The 12051-nt window shown below is 40.1% G+C and overlaps 1 protein-coding gene across 5 annotated transcripts in view; it reads left to right on the forward strand.

The window, feature by feature from the left end:
- The first annotated feature begins 5352 nt into the window (after positions 1 to 5352).
- The window catches only part of p4ha1.S (prolyl 4-hydroxylase, alpha polypeptide 1 S homeolog), a 31266-nt gene continuing 24567 nt past the window's right edge, over positions 5353 to 12051 (forward strand). For 3 of the 5 annotated variants that reach the window (XR_005962941.1, XM_018227556.2, XM_018227558.2), the window contains exon 1: positions 5353 to 5512. The gene's annotated coding sequence lies outside the window, so the exon portion shown is untranslated. The remainder of the gene's footprint in view (positions 5513 to 12051) is intronic. The other 2 variants (XM_041571092.1, XM_018227557.2) reach the window with 2 other exon arrangements.

The following is a 12051-nucleotide window of genomic DNA, read 5'->3' on the forward strand; positions in this document are numbered from 1 at the left end:
GCCAAAGAAACTAGAAAAAGTTAAATCACCAGCTCAACATTTTACACTGCAAACATACAACATGTAAGTTAATTCTTTTGTGGAATTTTCCCGCATCAGCAGAAATATATATCCTTTTGCTTTTTTTTTTGGTTAAAGTTATTTCAAAAGAAACCATATATAACAAGTATATTTATGATAGAGAAAGAAAATGAATAAGAAAAACCAAAAAAATAAAGGTGTACAGTAACTTTACATCAGCGTATAGAGTATAACAATCATATCACATCCTAAACTACTGCATTGGCCTCTAAGCCCTAGTGTTAAAATTGGTATCTCAAACCCAGAACAATCCCCAAGGTCCCCATCACGGCTCAGTCTTCCGCCTATAACAGTCACCTTTCACTTCGGGAGGAGCCCTCTGTTAATTAGGTGCCGGCAGATCTCAGCATGAGAGGACCAGGGAGAGAGTTCTGGGCAGGCAAGGGAACCGCTCGTGGTACGGGAATGGAGAACAAGAAGCGTAGACAGAATCACAGGCCGAGTCAATACCAAAAGGGCAGAGCGGTACAGTATCAGGAGACAAGAGCGTAGTCAGGGTTACAGGCCAGGTCAATACCAAAGGGGCAGAGCGGTACAGTAGCAGAAGACAAGAGCATAGTCAGGAAAACAGGCTGGGTCAATACCAATACACAGTGTCAATACGGAATCCGAAAGAATGGTCTAATACAGGCAGAGGTCAGGAAAGGCAGCAAACAGGACTTGGTCAGGATCAGGCAGGGTCAAACAACAATAAACACACTGAAATCGCGACAGACGTCTAGACCCCGTTAGACCACCAGGGTGAGTTCTTATACCTAGGGGCAGATTCACCAATGGGCAAATTTTCGCCAGCGTCAGCTTTGCACCCCTCGCACCACTTCACCAGGCACAAATGTGCTACGAATACACTAATTCACTAAAATGCGAAGTTTGATCCCGGGCGTCCTACGCTGGTGACTTTTTGCTACCGTTACTTTGGCTGTGTGAGCATTTCATAGCGAAGATGCGCTAGCGTTCATTTGTGCCAACCAAAAGTTCGCTAGTGATCTTGCAATTAGGTCAATTTGCATAAGGCAGGAAATTTAAAGTTGTATGGAGGTCTTGATTACAAATGTTGGTGCAAATGCTTGAAGTTACCACTTTTTATTACACATGTCCAGGGAACCTTAATAAAGGGATTTAATATACAGTTGTTGAATACATTTATAATACACAAATGCCATGAATATCCTGTAAATTATATCCTTATAAACGGTGAGTTCTGATGTCATCAGTTATAAACGGTGAGTTCTGATGTCATTTCTCACTGAAACTTGTGTATTATAATAAATAAAGTACCCCCTGTTGTAAAATATGAGGATATTAGAAGTTACCTCGGAGTTCCATGACCTGTATAAAAGCACTCGGCCTTCGGCCTCGTGTTTTTATATGGTCATGAAACTCCTCGGTAACTTATAATATCCTTATATTTTACAAGAGGGGGTACTTTATTCACTATATATTGTACCCGTTTATCACGAGGCGCGATCAAGTGATTATTTAGTTTCATCCCACTGATCATCATTCAGGGCAGGTGTGATATTAGAGGTATAAGATCTATAGCCCATTATCTTGAAAGATCAAAAATATGCAAAAGTCATGTCCTATAGAGTCCATGTTAGGCAAACAATTATTGTATTATTATATATCACAAATAAAGTTGTACCAATGCTGGGCAGAGCTTTCTTACTGGGAGTAGTTAGCAACGGGAGTATGATGTGTATAATATTTCTCTCTGAAGAACAAGAGCATTCTGTAGAAACATTAAAAAATCTGAAACCAACAGAGACGAAAATAAAAACTTTTCCATGCCAACTGGATGAACCACACGACCTATTTGCAATTAGTTGGGGGTGATCAATATGTGCTTCCTTTTCACACTAGCTTTCTCTTCTTGTTCAGCCAAATGCCTTATGCACAAAAATACCCCAGGTGCCCTGGGATGCTGTAGCCAAGCTAAGTTAGAAAACATCAAATATCTGTCAATTCAGAAAGTAAAGAAAAAATATTCTGCTCTTCTATTTATCTATTTAGCTCAATCTCAAAAGAACTCTTGTCTGCAGCACATTGATTTGTAATTCAAACTCTTTACAATAAACATACATCTTTACCATTCTCATTATAGGCACTGCAGCGTTGCACTGGATATCTGAATTGTTACCCTCCATATAGCTCAGAGCTATAAGTGAGCCGGGAGAGACTCAGGCAGGAAGTGATGTCACACCAAGCTAATACTGCAGCTGATATCCTAAATAAACAGAGAGCTTCTAGAGCTTTTTACTCAGGTATGGTAAAACATACTTTTTTTAGAATAAATATAGCTAATCTATTGGCAATAAAATGCCTCTGTAGCATTCCTTCTCCTTTAACACCTTTAAAATACAAACTCTGCATGAGTAATTGGTCACTAAATCAGGTTTATACAGAACTCTTGCCTAGAAAACATTAAATGTAACTGAACTGGTTAGTAATTAGATATCCAGCATGATTGTATCATGGTTGGTGGAATTTGGCCAAAATTGAAGGTGGAGTAAAACATTTGTTTGTTATCTAACACAAAATTTAGAAACATCTTAACACAGCTTTCAGGTTTTTTTTTTAAACCAACGGCTGAAAAGTTGGAGTAACAGCAATTTATTTATTCCCCCCTAACCCAAAACTGTAATGTGTATGTGCTGCAATCTATATTGTGCTACTATCTATACTGTGCTACAGTCATTACAAATATTTTAGATGAAAATTAAACTAGGCAGTCAAATTGTATCTTAATGGTGGAGTTTTCTACAGCTATAATGCATTTAATGAAATTAGTAACAATAGTACAGGTATAGGATCCGTTATCCGGAAACCCTTTATCCAGAAAGCTCCGAATTACAGAAAGGCTGTCTCCCATAGACTCTATTTTATCCAAAATGTTAAAAATGATTTCCTTTTTCCCTGTAGTAATAAAACCATACCTTGTACTTGATCCAAACTAAGATATCATTAATCTTTATTGGAAGCAAACCCAGCCTATTGGGTGTATTTAATGTTTACATGATTTTCTAGTAGACTTAAGGTATGAAGATCCAAATTACGGAAATATCCATTATGCAGAAAGCCCCAGGTCCCGAGCATTCTGGATAACAGGTCCCATACCTGTACTTTAAAAACATATACTGTATGCCATTTTGTTTTTAATTTTATGTTTTAAAGCTGGGTATCCCACTTGGTGTGATATACAAACAGTTATACTACAGTCTTCATTGTGCACCTACACAAACACCAAGCAATTGTCTTATTTACACATGTGAACACATACAGCTGCCATGGTTAAAAACTCATCAGCAAATGTATCCTTACAGTCCTGTTAATCAGACCAGCAAACTCAACTGGAGCATCAGTTCTATATGCTATGTAGTGCTATTGTAAAATATTTCTGGGTGGCTTCATTCTGCCAAATGACCTTAAGGTAATATTCTCCACAAATAAATCAGTTAAATAGATCATACCGACAATATTTTAACTTTTCTTCTATGCCATGCCAAAGAAACAATATCACCTTTTCAGATAAAAAAAATTGTCAATAAGGAATGCTGTTGAACAATCAATATACAAAAGCTGGTAACAACCCAACATCTATGGATGTGTGACCAAACAATAGAAAAGAAGAGTGCTCTATTTTAATAAAGCAAACCACATGTGAGCGTGTTCACAGAATATTTTTAGACACAATTATAAATACATGTGGAAAGGAAAATGAAACCCAATTGCAAATAGTCTCAGAATAGAACTCTTAATTTAAAGGTGAACAACCCCTTTAAACATGCTGCCCGGTAGTATTACACAGAGCTAGAGCAAAGGGACAGGAAAGTATGTGCTGAGGGTAGATGAGTGCCAGATGCAGGAGACAGAGGGAGGAGCACTGACCTTGATGAAACGAACGTCAAAGCCCTTAAGTTTATAGTTTATATTAGTCAGCTGGCCTAATAAATCGGACTTCCCTGCAGAAAAAAAAATCTATATTAGGGTTGCCAGTTTGCAGTGACTAAACCTGAAAAAAGGGGGCGGGGCAAATAGCATTGGGGGGTTGAGCAGTGATGTTTGGGTGGGCCTGATGACATCAGAGATGATGTTGTGCAGTTATGATGCTGGGTCAGGGTTATTACATCACTTATATGCAACTGGCTGTATTTCTGTCCAGTTTTCGGGGACAATTTTGAACAGACAGTCCTTTGACAAACAGAGATGTTCTTATTTTTGATTGATTTGCTTATTTCTGTTTCTGTAATAACAAGAAATTAACTGCACTGGATGATAACTAAGCCGGGTCAATGTGAGTATCTTGGTATTTAATTGGTTTTCATATATTATAGTAGCTGTTGTATAGTATTGTTTGGGTTTCATAAGGCTGAAAACTGAACAGAAAGTTGAGAACGAACAGGCCTTAGAAAAACCGAACTGTTGGGGTCAAAACCGAACAGGTGACAACCCTAATATATATAGTAGATAATGTACCTCCGTACTGTAATTTATAAAGATATTATGTTACCGAGGAGGCATCATGTTCGCACGCGCAGCAGCAAATTCGCAAGCGCGCAAAGGGGACCCGTTATAAACAGCGCGTTCTGACTTCAGAACGCGCCGTTTATAAGGATATAATTTACAGTCTGGTCCAATAGGGAAATGACCAGACTGTAGATTATATAGTGAATAAAGTACCCCCTCTTGTAAATTATAAGGATAATTATACAGGTCATGGAACTCCGAGGTAACTTCTAGCCTCATATTTTACAACTGGGGGTACTTTATTTATTATTATACACACATTTCAGTGAGTCATGTGACAGAAATGACATCAGAACTCACCGTTTATAACTGATGACATCAGAACTCACCGTTTATAAGGATATAATTAGAAGATATTCATGGCTTTTGTGTATTATATACATATATAATACATTAATTTTCTCTACTAAATAACACACAGCTGCACACATGTAATCCTCTACGAGTTCTTTTGAGACCAATTGCAATTGCGTTCTCGCCATATTATATCTCGTCAGATGGCAGCGTGTCCTTATTTTGTAGCTCCAACTAAATTCTGGCTGATTAAAATCACACATCCTACAGTAATGGAGTTGCCAATTGAAGACTGACAGGCAAGAGCCAAACTGCAAAGTGGCACCGAATTCCGCTCACATACTTCCAATCCTCGTACAGCTCGGCAATGCATTCTCTGCGCATGGGCAATGGAGAAAGGTATTTATACGCATGCGCGTTCGTCTTATTGTGTGAGCAGCCTCACGTAGAAAACTAGTTTGGAGGGGCTGGAGAAGTAGCTGTACAAGGGGGCGGAGGAGAAAAAGAGTGCGCGTATAAAAAACCGGACGGAGCCTGGGACTCACATTTTGCACTAGCCGGGGTTTAATGACGGACGTAAGTGTCGGATCTCAGCACTAAGTATCTAGAGGTACGTCTCATCCTCCGTTGCTGGTTATTGGGTGTTGCTTTGGGATTCAAGCTGTCATGGAACCGTCAATCATCCCCATCAATCAGTTTTCCTCTCGGGTATTTGAGACTTTACAGTTTTGCAACAATTGCAGCGCTGAAAGGTTGTTTATCCCAGGCTGGAAATTTCATTTATAAGTTTTTTTCCCAGGGGGCTTGAGTTTCAGAATCGACTTTATGACCCCAAAGTTGCTTGAGAACCAGATGTGACCCTATTACTATTCATTATAAAATCATATGCCTCATTGGAGGACATTTTTACGTTATTAAAGGGGTTCATCATGGAGTCCCACCCATAGGCAAACATTACTTTAAAACTGAATTATTGTTTTGGGGCGGGCAAGATTGATTTTTATTTTTTATCCAGCCCATCAACTTTAGATGTCGCTTCTGCTTTAATGGTGTGGTTCACCTTTAAGTTAACTTTTAGTATATTATAGAATGATTTCTTTTTTTATTATAGTTTTTGAATTATTTGCCTTCTGCTTCCGACTCTTTAACAACTTTCAAATGGGGGTCGCTGACCCCATCTAAAAAACAAATGCCCTGTAAGGCTCTGGCCAGTCGAGCAGATTCGGGGAGATTAGATTAGAGGAGCGGCACTTCGTTTTACAAAGTCGCCCGAAGTTTCCTCGTGAGGCAAGTTTGGGAGACTTCGGAAAACGAAGCACCTGGTGTGCCTTTCCCCAGGCGATTTTCATTGTAGCCGGGCGAGGGCAGGCAGTTCGGAGAGATTGTCACCCCCGAAGACGAGGCGATTTGTCGCTGGGGCGACTAATCTCCCCGAATCTGCTTGTGTGGCCAGACCCTTAGGCTACAAATGTATTGTTATTGCTACTTTTTATGACTCATCCTTCTATTCTGGCCCTCTCCTATTTATATTAACCCACAGCACCTTAATACCCCTCTGAATTGTGTCTGTATGTTACCCTCCTATTTAGACTGTAAGCCCTACGGGGTAGGGTCCTCTAGCCTTTTGTTTCCTTGACACTGAGCACTTAATCTGTATTGTAATTACATTTTTTATATTTATGTGAATTGTATTTCTAATAATGCACTTATTGTTACTTTTTAGTCCAATGACCCCTTGTTTGTTACTACTAATTTATTGTTTTGCTGTACAGTGCTTTGCCCTCGAGGAGCGCTTTACAAATAAAAATATACATACATACATACATACATATTCCAGTCTCTCGTTCAAATCAGTGCATGGTTGCTAATGTCATTTGGACCCTAGCAACCAGATGGCTGAAATTGTCAACTGGAGAGCTGCTGAATAAAAAGCAAAATAACTCAAAAACCACGATTGATAAAAAAATGAAAACCAATTGCAAATTTTAACAGGATATCACTCTCTACATCATGCTAACTGTTAATTTAAAGGTGAACAACCCCTTTAATGTCAGCGAGGGGCTTGCAAGGGCCAGTCACTGTCACTTACAAGGCTGATGAGGTGTGAGACTTCTGCTTCTGGGGAGAATCCTGGCAGCTACTGAATTACTTAATGTAGGGTTCCGTTTTTATTGAGGTTCTACAGCAGCTGTGTACGTCACTTTGTTTTCTCTGACTTTTTTTTGCATCAAAGCTTTCCCCGGCACATGGTAATTTGGTTATACAATGTAGCCATTTATAGAAGCATGGAAGCCACGTTGATAATTACGCAGTGCAGCATCTTGTGGAAGCAAAACAAGCTTTGATTCATATTTGCATTGACTGCGGTGTTTTAATAGAGCAGAGTGTGATTATAGAATTGATTTTTTTAAATAGGTATCTGTAGGGATTTGCCTACAACTATTTGATTTAATTTTCTGGGGTGTCTTTATTGTGTAAGTTATAGTTTGAGCTGTTGGTTGGGGTGCTAGTTGACTGCTCTGCCACAAGCTGCAGTGACACTAATCCGAAGCTTTTGTACAACAACTTGTCATTGGTTCAGTTTGCCTATTGATGCTCTTCTTTTCTATTCTGTGACATGCATGAGCAAAACCAAAATCTGACACTTGCTCCTCAGTAACAGCCTGCCATAGGTACGATAATTACTTTTTTTTTTTGTCTTGCTACTTCTGTAATGTAGTTTCCTATTAGCATTCTGTAATGCCAATCCTAGCTATGGGGCTTGAATTGTTACTGAAGTGATTGTGTGGTCTTCACGGGGTCCTTTACCTGATCATGAACTGCAGTATGTCTTGCCCCACTTACTAACCTTGTTAGGGCAGTGGCCGATGGGGAGATTTGACGCCTCCAATAAAAATGCACCACTGCAGGCGACATCTCCATTGGAAATATTTGAAATTCCCTGGAGTGAAACCAAAGCTTTGCTTCATTCTTCCAAACTTGCCTCAGGAGGAAGCTTCGGACGACTTTGCAATATGTTGGTGTTACTGCCAGTGATTTCCATTATTTCCAGTGGAGACGCATTTTAGGGAGATTTGTCGCCCGCAGTCATGCATAAATAATCGCCCTGTCTGCCTCTGCCCTTACTTAAGTTTAAAGGAGAAGGAAAGTCTTCTTCCACTTGGGGGTGCCAAATGTTAGGCACCCCCAAGTGATTGCATTTACTTACCTGAAACCCTGGGCCGGTGCTCCCATCAGCAGAAAACTGCACCGGCACGGGAGCACCACAGAGCGATCCTCTTCCGTTCTTTCTTCAAATTTCCCGGGGCAGACGCATGCGCAGTAGAATAAAATAGGCGACTTTTTAGTTAAAGTTCGGCTTTTCACTCTACTGCGCATGCGCAGCCACGAGAAGAAGAAGAAGCCAGAAGAGGATCGCTCCGTGGTGCTCGCTGGAAGAATCCCGGGCCGCTGCAGTTTTCTGCTGACAGGAGCACCGGCCCGGGGTTTCTGGTAAGTATATACAATCACTTGGGGGTGCCTAACATTTGGCACCCCAAGTGGAAGAATACTTTCCATCTCAGGGCTGTCCAGCTTTTGGGGGCAGAGGCGGCCCCCATTAAGAGCTTTATTAAGTTCTTTATACAGGTATGGGACCGGTAATGCAGAATGCTCGGGACCTTGATCTTTTCCATAATTTGGATCTCCATGCCTTATATACAAAAAATATTTTAAATGTTAAACTCAATGAGATTGTTTTGCCTCCAATAAGGATAATTTATATCTTCGTTAAGATCAAGTACAAGGTATAGTTTTCGAGAAAGGAAATCATTTTTAAACATTTGACTTATTTGATTAAAACGGGGTCTATGGGAGAAGGCCTTCCTGTAATTCAGAGCTTTCTGGATAATACATCCCATGTCTGTATGAAATAATCATTTAAAATACAAGCCAGTATGTAAAAGGTTTCTTCTGATTGGCAGTTCTGTTCTGGTAAATATTGGCAGTTCTGTTCTGGTAAATATTTAAGTCTATCTCAAGAGTTAAGCGCCAAGTGCAGTTTTGTTTTTGGTGCTGAATGAGTTCTAGAAGGCAGTAGAAATTTCTGGTGCGATCCTTGAGCTTCTCTCTTGTGACATGTGGGAAAGGGGCTGTGTGCAGAGCTGAAATGGAGCTTGCCAAGAACTGGAATAAAAGCAGCAGCCCACAGCTCTGCTGTATAGACAGTCAAAGAGAAGGGTCTGAAATAAACCAGCAGTGTCCAACCCAGTTAGAGATTAGGATGTGTCCCCCTTTCTGTACTGTGGAATGAGTACTGGGAATCTGACATTTTCCAGCTGGGGGAGGAGAGTATACACTTAGATACGTGGCAGCACATTCCTAAACCAACCTACTGTATCTTATCCACCCCTAGACTTCCCCAAACATGTTGCTTCCACAGCTGCACAGATCTATATCATGTACATCTTTGCAAAACTAATAGAAGCTTAGCCCTCCGGATGGCCTTTGTGCTTGATTTATCTTGTTGTTGTTATTATGGCATTTATGCAACTTGGGTTTTTTTGACACTGATTTGTGGTTTTTTTTTTTGTTTTTTTTTAAATTTTTTATATAGAGCAAAAAATGAGTTTCCTGAAATCATCTCACTGGGCCCCCTACACTCCTGGGCCCCATGCAACCGCAGGGTCTGCTTCTTCTATAGTTACGCCCCTGGTTTCTGGATAGGAGATCCTTCCCATATTTATACTTTGTAAGCATTAACTTCTAAGAAACTGTAATATATAACTTATATGGCAGTCTTTTACATTGTAAGCTCTTTTGAACAGGATCCCCTTTACCATCTGTATCAGTCAGTATTTGTGTAGGAGTATGTTTGAAAACACAACCTTACGCTATGTTGGTGCTTTATATACAAGATTAATGATGATTATCTGGGTGGCGTAAAAGAAACGTTTTTTTATCCAGTGTAAATCCGTTTGCTAGCCACAGAAATATTTTGTGTGCTGGTATAGTTGTAACTGGTCATTAGGATGGATAGGGTGATTAAAGGGCCAGTATACCCATTTGTCCAACATGCGTGCAGTAAACAGGGCTTGAACTTGTTGCTTTTTATTATAATCACAATTTATTTTGTAATTTTTGAGAAAAAGAGGGCAAACTCAGTTTTTAAAGCTAGTCCATATATGGTCCTTGCTAACGTGTGTGTGTGTGTACTGGTAGTTTAATTATTTTTCAAAATACTAATGGAGTAGCGTCAATTTCCCTGTTGAGCTCAAGACCTAGTGCTTTGCATTGGTATAAAAACAGATCTCTCTTACACACCCATCTATTTTAAAGGGGGCCTGACATCCAGACTTTTAAAAAAAAAAAAATGTTCTTTTCAAAATAACCGTGATTTTTTTTTTTTATTAAAACATCTATACCTGTCAATCACATGTCCCTCCTTTATGCCGTGAGCATAGAGGTAATGTAGGCAAATACTTTCACTTTCCATTCTGTACTTCCTGGGTGTCACAGCATTCCTCACATTCCCCCCCTTTACTCACTGTAGTCTTGGTTAGGAACATAGGGGGATATGTAACAAAAGACACTGTTTGCCCAGGAGCAATAACCCATAGTAGCCAATCAGCAGGTAGCATTTACTTTACCTGCTGCAGGGCAAACTTAGTGCCTTTTAATACATTTGGGGGATAGTATTTATGATTGAAGTTGTTTAAAGGGGTAGTTATGTTTGTGTCTAGGTTTTACTAAAATATAAAGCAGCAGTAGAATTGTAGCCTCAGAGCAGTAACCTTTTTGGATGCTGGGGTCAATGAATCCCCATTAGAATACATTTATTTAAAATAGTGATGCACCGAATCCTTCTGCCCTGCCAAGCTGAAATCGTGTGACTTTTTGTCACAAAACAAGGAAGTAAAAAAAGTTTTCCCCTTCCCACCCCTAATTTACATATGCAAATTATGTATATATCAAAATTAAGTTGCTAAGAATATATTGCTGTTTCTGGCAGTCAGCTCAGTAATGGAGTTTGAGAGGTAATTTGGTTTAGAAAGAGGCTTTAGGACACGGCGTTTGGGAGTAAGATTCCAAAGCAATATCACTGCTGTTTTTAAAATGTAAGACTTGATCCAATTCATGATGCATGGCAGCAGCCTTAAGCTTCAAATGGCCAAATGATCGGGTCACAATGACAGGAATGCAGGCCTTCAGGGCATCAACGAGCGGATGTGATCTTTGTCCCAATGGTATTTTTAAATCTACCCATATTCAGCCGGATATTTCTGAAGGTGCAGCTTAAATGTGGCGTGCCACCCACTAGCTAAATTGATAGGGAGCTATTGGCCAGTGCGCCTCCTTTCAAAGCTACTCTTTCTGGTGTGGCCGCTGTGATGCACGTGTTGAGGGGAGGAGGGAGTGGGCAAAATTCTCTATCAGTTCTCACACGTGTACACATGGGGGGCGGACCACAGGCTGGTCTCAGGGCGTATACAACAGAAAATCAATACATATTAACCAAGATTTTCGTTTCCTGTACTAGAACATGCCAGTGGGTACCATAGGGTTAATCCCTCCCGTCGTAGGCGGAACAGGAATTTACAAGTGAATAAATTAGCATCCCTTCCCCCCTGCCGCCATCTTTTTGATCTCTTAACTCCCCCTTACTGAGGGTTGGGAAGCCTTGCCCACTGCCATGTTCCAGTACAGGAAACGAAAATCTCGGTAAGTATGTATTGATTTTCTGTTTTCCTGTTACTTACACATAGCAGTGGGATGTACAAAAGCAGCCAAGACATGGGTGGGATATGCAAAAAGTTTACTTATTTAATGCACAGTTAAGAACCGCAGACCCAAAATTGGAAAGGTTTTTTGAGTAAACATCAAATTTGTAGTGTTTAATAAAGGTGTCCCACGAACTCCATACTGCTGCCTTGCAGATATCTTCTGAAGTTACTTGGGCCCGGGAATAAGCATGGATTTCTCCTCGTTTTATCTTCCAACCTAATTGCTCCAAGTAATTCCTTACTACCCTCAGATGATTCATCAAAATTGCCACCGACTGGGCTTTGAGGAGAATTTCGTCTAAGTAGGCATAGACTTGAATTCCCATGAGTCTTAGATTCGCTAAGACAGGGGGTAGGACTTTCGGGAAAATCCTTGAAGCTGTTGCTA

This window comes from Xenopus laevis, chromosome 7S, assembly GCF_017654675.1.
Source record: "Xenopus laevis strain J_2021 chromosome 7S, Xenopus_laevis_v10.1, whole genome shotgun sequence".
Lineage (NCBI taxonomy): Eukaryota > Metazoa > Chordata > Amphibia > Anura > Pipidae > Xenopus > Xenopus laevis.